Source organism: Venturia canescens, chromosome 8, assembly GCF_019457755.1.
Source record: "Venturia canescens isolate UGA chromosome 8, ASM1945775v1, whole genome shotgun sequence".
Taxonomy (NCBI): Eukaryota; Metazoa; Arthropoda; class Insecta; order Hymenoptera; family Ichneumonidae; genus Venturia; species Venturia canescens.
In genome coordinates this window covers 2,010,126-2,018,092 of record NC_057428.1, presented here as the reverse complement: position 1 = coordinate 2,018,092, position 7,967 = coordinate 2,010,126, and positions in this window count along the sequence as shown.

Sequence of the window (7,967 nt, the reverse complement as noted above, 5' to 3'; positions counted from 1 at the left end):
TCAGTAGTTTTTAGAAATCGTATTTACCTAGCTACCATAGCTGGAGTTATATTTCATCATATGAGTGAGTTGGTGAACTTCAAACGCAAATTTTTGTGCAACGAGAAACGTGGCTTTGCAATTCAAGGCCAAATCGGTCGGTGTCTTTTTTCCTTATCCCTGCACCAAACACTACATCTGATAAGTGTTCTAGTGAACTGAAAATGTAAAAAAGAGAACCTACGCAGTTCGATGTGGTTATGCAACGTAAAACGAAAATAGAACTTATGTTTCTACGGAAGCATAAAAATTAAAATATAAAACGCACTAGCGATTATTTTCCGAACGATATGGTCGATTTACTCTCTCGACAAGAAAAATATATAAGAATCTTTGGCATTAACGGGCCATGTTCTCTTTTCAATTATTGCATTATCAACGTTCATCCAAGATGAACGGCCATGTCGGATCATGCAGGTATAATGGCCTGTGGTCACATGTTCACCATGATGAAATATCGCGCTTATAACTTTAAATGTATGTCCGCATAATTTTATCTTAGAGCTAGGCACAGCCTTGATTTTGCACAGTTTTTTTGTTATTTTACGAGTTTTTTCATTAAATACCGATAATGCTAATACGATTACCAATATCTTTGACACTGAGCTCAAAGAGTATCGTACATTCCTTGTCATTGCCGAACAATTATCGCAAGGAATATCAGCTGATTTCCATTTTGCTAAGTTTCGATCAATCACTTCCTGGAGAGTTAATGTTGTTTTCGAGTCAAAAAAGTCTAGGGTTAAAAAATTTCTAAATTCCTCCGTTAGAGTGGTCGTATATCCGCAGGCTTTGCAAAGAATTTTTCTCAAAAGTTTACATTGTACAAGGTTTTTGATCGATGGCACGACTTGACATACAGCATCAAAGAAATCTGATGCATCTTGTTGAATGGGTTGAACGAATTTGTCGCCAATGAATTTTCGAACTTCATTTAAACTAAATGGGGGGTTATTCTTTGTTTGATTTATTTCCAACGCAATCGACAGAGGTCGGCAATCGTTCGCTTTCTGAACCGATTTAACAATGGGGTCACAGCTAAAAATACATTGAATGACAGAATTAACATAACAAGATATGCCATCAGAGTTCAAAAATCCGGTAATAGAAGAATTTTCCTGCCGATGATATGTTTCGCTGTCTTGTATTTGCACATCGGTAATTTCTTTAGGCACGGCCCAAATGACATCGCGTGTTTTAGGTCCCCGAGTGTCGGGAACTTTTAGGTCACCAAGATCAGGTCGATACAAATTTCTTAACCTATTGTACTCATCAATACATAGACGATTAGCATTAACCGAATATGGGTCGAAATTTATTAAATGTAAGCCATTAAGAGACGTAACTCGCGACAAACCGACATAAATTTGGCCACAACTGAATATGGTGTTCCCGCAATCCATGACAACACATTTTAAACTCAATCCTTGACTTTTGTGGAATGAAATGGCATAACTAACACACAAAGGAAATTGTCTCCTGGTTACGTACACACCATCGATCACTTCAAATTTAACGCTCACACGCTCTATATCGTATTGCGCACCATTTGAGAGTTTTATTGTGACTCTCTCAATTGAACTTTTATCCAAAGATTCGGAGACTGAAACTATCTCGCCGATCGTTCCATTTACGAGACCTATTGTGATATCGATATTCCGCCGAAGCATAACTTTGGCACCGATTTTTACGGGGATCATCCTAGCGAGCCCTGCAGTTTGACTTACGTCATCTTCCCACCGTTGTAAAATTTTTGTAACCCTAGTCTTGACTGATGGTTTATCAATTAAATCTTCAGCTATTAATTGAATCTCAGTTGACGGAATCCGATCTAACATTGCCTCATTTAACACATCACACATTCGATTTGTAGGCATCAAGCAAACTACATCGGTTCCTAATGTATTTATATAATCACACAATTTCCTAACTCTCTCAGGAATATTTGAAGATAGTAATTCAATTTTTCTAGACTCCAACATTTGTATACTTTCGGTATCTATATACCCCAAGCGTATTTTTGAGAGCATTTCTCGATAAGATGAATCATTTTTTTGACGCATGTTGATTAATAATTCGTCATATTTGAATAAATTACCCCACAAATTTGTGCTGCACAATGAACCAATTAATTTTTCAACTTTCTCTTTTGAAAGTTTCATGAACACTGATTCTTCTCGAACAGGTGGTAATTGTAAAAGGTCGCCAAAAACTATGATATGTTTTTTACCAAACCAACCATCTTCAACATCAGTGGTGTTAAAAATTTCCGTTAGTCTCAGATGAATGTACATTAAAGTGATATTTGAGACCATGGATATTTCGTCAATAATTATAAGATCAACGTTCTTCAAATTAACTCTAATGACCTCTAAAGCTGCATCGGACAGCTCCCTATATTTTGGCGTTTTATTATGTTCAACGGGCAATTGAAATAACCGATGTAAAGTTAATCCATCTATGTTAAAAGCAGCAATCCCAGTGGGAGCAGTAACAGCCGAATCCTTACCTTTTATTTGCTTGAGCCAACAGGTTATGGTTTTTATTAAAAAGCTTTTGCCCGTTCCACCCTCTCCGCTCACGTACAAACGTAATATTTCATCAGAATCCATAGTGCTTGTAACCATATCAAACACACGCTTCTGGTCGCCGTTTAATTCTGTAATCATTTCTATAATATTGAGATCTTTATGAGCTTCATTCGCGCCTAAATTGACGAAATCTTTCATCGCTTCATCTGCTTCGATGGGATCACATCCTCGTGGAATATTATCTGAAGCGGGATGATTTTCTTGGTCTTTTTCCATTTCATCCATTTTTTGCTGAATTAATTCTTTCATTTCCTTTGTGTCTTTGGCAATTTCCGCTAAACGCTCGTGATATTCTGCGGCCATTGGCAATTTAGCATGTACTAAACAATACGACGCAGTATACGTCTCTTCACCGTTTTTAAGCTCGGCCACACATCGCCATGGCTGGAATAATAACAACAACGAGTGAAAGTAATTTTCAGGGTTCGTTATGGGATCATAATGATAATGATTAATCAAATATCCGCGTTCGCGTTTCCGTAGATAGGAGCCTGGTTTAAGTTTATAAAATACAACGTCTTTTCGTTGAGGCATGGCTTTTACAATGTCATACCACTTTGCATAATCGTAAAGACAGACATCATTCAATTCAGTTGGTCTATTTGGATAATTTTCAATCAAACCTTCGTAAAAAATATCCGTAGCTTCTGCGTCCATGGTCTCTATTACTTTGCGGGGTTTCACCCGCCTACTTCTGACAATGTTAATATCAACCCACCTTATCACAGTTTCTCGATCCGTCATGAACAACGGATACCCCAATAATCTATCGGCTGCTTCGAGTGCACCACATTCTCGATGGTTCAATGCACGTATTCCAATATTCCATAGTCTACTGGCTACAGATTTCGTACTGTTAATTTGTTCAAACGTTTCCCCGACATGCGTTTTTTCTGATTTCGCCATATACTTGGTAATATACCAAGCCAAAGATGATGATTTTTCTCCAACGAATGAGATGTCCATATTACCCTCCCATGCTGTCAATACAGCAGGATTGTAATTATTTATGTTCACTTCGTCAAGATTACGAGGATTATCATATAATTGACATTTAGACTTTAACTTTCGCCGTCCAGCAATGGATGTTTGAACATCTCTGATAATCCACTCGTTAGTGACCGGTTTTGGAAATGCAAAACGGCAAACCTTACGAGTATCACCCTTACCTTTTACTCCTACTGATTTGCTACGCATACAGTAGGAATTGTGATGATGATATTGATGGGTAGTAACTCTACGATACAACATGGGTGAAACATCAGGATTCGGTATTTTGCAAGTCACATACGTTTTGATGAAGTCAGCGACTTCTTCTTTCGAGTTTTTTCCGAGAACAGGGGCACCCTCTATCCATATAAGAAAATGGAAATGTGTCATACCTCTTCCTTGATATTCTCTCCTTATAACAAAATGTATAATTTTTCCGATGGGATGGTCATCTGATTCAAGGAATTTTACCATTGCTTTAAATTCATTATCAATGAATATTGCAGCTGATATGGGATCGGCAGCTATGAGTTCGCTCACTGATTTTCCGCTTCCAACCGAGGGGTTCCGTTCTCGTAAAAATTCGGAAAGTCTATCCCATTGCCATTCACTCGGGCTCAATGTAAAAAACCATGTTGGAGGTCCATAATAAAATAGCATGCAATTCAAATCACTACGCGGTTTTTTCCAATACTGTTCGGTATTCGGAAGTTTAGAAAATATTGTTGACAAATTTCCTTCCAGCTCCCCTTTTCTCAATTGATCCAAGTAAGAAGCAGAAGTATATCGCACGCGTCCATCAGTAACGTTAAGCTTATGATATATACCACTCGATAATTGTCGAATAATTTGAGCATTTAAAAGAAAAAATAGGTATTGTTGATTCAACCGAAATTGATTATTTCGTGACAGAATTCGGAGTTTAGCATACTCAAATGATGAAAGATGGACAGGCCTTTCTTGATATTCTCCATTAATACCATCAGGGTATTCACACGGAAAACATAACAAATCTAATAATTTGTATCGATTATCTAATGGTTCAGCGTGAACCTTCAACATCTGGTAAAGTTCTGTGGCAGTTTTATTTTCCTTTGGAGCGTGCATCTGATGAATAGTGTATTGTTCATAATAACCGTCAGACGGTGTCATTTGTGTCAACAAAGCCCCTACGCGGCCATTAATCTGTTTGTTTAAACCTACTTTTTGAATACCGTCATCTTGTTCGTTTTGTTTATCTCTTTCATCACGATTGTTATTTGGATCATCAACATCTTCATCACTATCACATTCTTGGGATATTTGAAATTCAATTTCACGTAAATCGGTATCCAGCAAATCCGAATATTGCTCTGGTAAATTGATTTCACTGTATAAGGTATTGCGTTCTTTTAGAGTTAAAAGGGAACGAAATACTTTTTGTTTGTTAACAATAGATTCCCAAACTTTTTTACTTTTAGTTGGAACGCCACGCACTAATATGTATAATTCATGATCTGAATTAATTGCTTTTGTTGGAGGACAAATTTTTTCCAATGTTTGTTCTAATGGTAAAGGTAAGTGAAAAGCTCGCCCCTGAGCTTTACTCAACATTTTTCGGTGTGGTATATTTTTTTTATGTACAGTACCCATCTTCAGTACTGTTTGAAATACTTTTGCTCTCTGTATCAAAATCTTTTCGAATTCATTCAAATTTTTAAGTGGAGCAGGTGTAGGTCGAACGTATAAATTATTAAGAACACATGTGGGAGGTATAACACCAGCGCGGAGCTTGGTTAAACAATACTGACAAATATAATCGGATTCGCAGTCTTTATGACTAGCAGTGAAGAGCTTCAAATCTTCCCAAATCTTTCCGACTGGAACTACGCGTAAGTTGTCTACTTTCCTGACATCGGTCAAGCAACAAAGCTTTTGACACGAAAGGCAAGGAAAACGTGGCAGTTTAAAAGCATTTTTCTGAAACGATTTGAATGCGTTTGCATACTTGTGAAGTATGGCATCTTCGTCTAATAATATTTCATCCGAATATTGGAAATGCGTTGCATTTCCTTTTGCTTCTTCCGCGAATTTTTGCAATTTTTCAACATCCATCACATTTAAAGCAATATCAATCTCCACCACTTTTTGGAGCAATGCTGATACAGTATAAAATAATCGCTTCATCAGCCTCACTTGTGGAAAATGTGATGCTAAGAATTCTAAAGACAACAACAATGATCCACAGAGAGAAGGCTGCATATAGCATGTTTGACTATGACCCAACATGCTATCAGTGTGTTTCACTGTACATTTGCGAATTTTAGGCAAAACTGTTTTCAATCTACGCATAGGAATATCACGCATGATGATGAGGAACTTCTCAAGCTTATTCAAAATAATATCGTCCGGAACTCTGCAATGCTCAGAACAATTCCATGTCTGATGCCTACGACGGGTCTTTTTTGTAACGATCAACGGAAGCACATTTGTTGCTTTAGATTCAATATTCAAAGCAATAGGCTCGATGAATTTTCGGGGATAAACGTACGCGGTTTCCTCGTAATAAGGTTCAGACCGTGCTGTATGCTTTCTAATTGAGCCACAGAGAGCAACTATTCGACTATTAATATCAGAGTTCGATACGGCTGATTGAAGCGTTAAACAAATTTCAGCTCTACGTTTCAACTTTTGCAGCGCTAGTCTGAGAGCGAAAATCTTTTTACCTCTAAATCTTAAATTCCATTTAATAATACGCTCAGCTTCGAAAAGACATTCAGGAACCGACTGCGGACGTAATTTTTTCATCAATCGATTAACGTACTCTCTTCTGTTATTCGACATTTTTATAGTATCATTAGTTTCACGAATTCGGTAATACTTCCGGGATAATTGTTTGGCCTTCTGTAACTTAATTTTAATATCGATGCACTGTGGCATAAGCCGGTTATTATTCTTTTTCGCATAAGGCTTGACAGAATTTAAAGCAAAAAGTTTACGGCGCTTTGGAAAATTTTCTAACCCCGTATCAAGGGCCATCGATTTCTTTCGTTTTTTGCACTGATTTATTGGATTACTGTTCTTAATGCTTTGATGAACATTATTTGAAAGTAAAAGCCCATGTCCTTCACGATATTTATCCATATCAATGGGAATAAAACTAGATTGCTGGAAACTTGGTTGTATTTCAACACTATGAGTAAAACTAGAATCAAGCTTTTCCCTATTCACCGTATCAATAATCAAAGGTGTGGCTGTTGTATTTACGGCAAAGATTTTAGAACATCGCTTAACGCTCGTTAAGTCGAATAAGTCTTTACTTTTTTCATTGACAGAATCAATTATCGATTGAATTTTAGGCGTTTGATCACCTATGACCACGACATTCCTCTCATTAAACGTTACGACTTTCAGAGGCTTGCCACAAGTTCGCTTACATTCTTCTTTCAATTGCGGAACATCATTAACCCGATAACTATGTATACGTGGTATTATTTTCTTTTCTCTTGGCACTTTAAAGTTTGTCGTTGAACGCAAAGGATCAGCTTTGCAAGAAATGTGATTTACCGCCAAATTATTGATTTTTTCTGGGCGAGAATAATTTTCTTTTTCACGACCATCATTGTGCGTACTTTTGTCTATAACGCGCTTTTTTTTTTGTTCTCGGAGAAATAAAATTCTCGATACTTTTTGTCGTCGTTTTCTCAACTGATCCAATGAACAAATTTTGACAGTTTCGTTGTTTTTAATGATTCGAGGAAAATGAGCAATCAGCCCCGTATCGAAAATTTGTAACAAATGTCGACGAAGTGATTTCACATCGTAATCGATTGTCTCAGGCTTAACACCAAAGAAAAGCGATACTGCGAAGGCTATGGCAAATACACCACAGTCACTTGAATTTGGTTGATTCGTGACACGTGGGAATTTGATTGGGCATTTTTCGAACGAATATGTTGGAAACAAGTGCTGGAGATATTTTTTATGATCACCATGTAACGTCTTTTTGTTCAAAGAATCGTAAATGGAAATGGAAACAGCATCATAATAAGCACATACCCAATGCCCTCCTCTATTGTTGGGTCCGTCTGAACTATGTAATATTTGAATATATTTACGTGTAGCACTTTCTGCATTTATATAATGAGGCCATTGCACCTTCCATGTTTCTTGCATGATAAATTCAGAATCGGAATGTTGCTCTAAAAGTCGACCAAAAGCGTCAATGATATCCCCCGTAAGCCATTCCCCATTAGCTACAATGCTCCGATCTTCAATCTTTAGCGAAGCCATAATTAACTTCGAAATGATTTTCGAAAACTAAACTGAAAGTCGGAAATTCTCAAATGGCACACAAAGCAGCTTTCA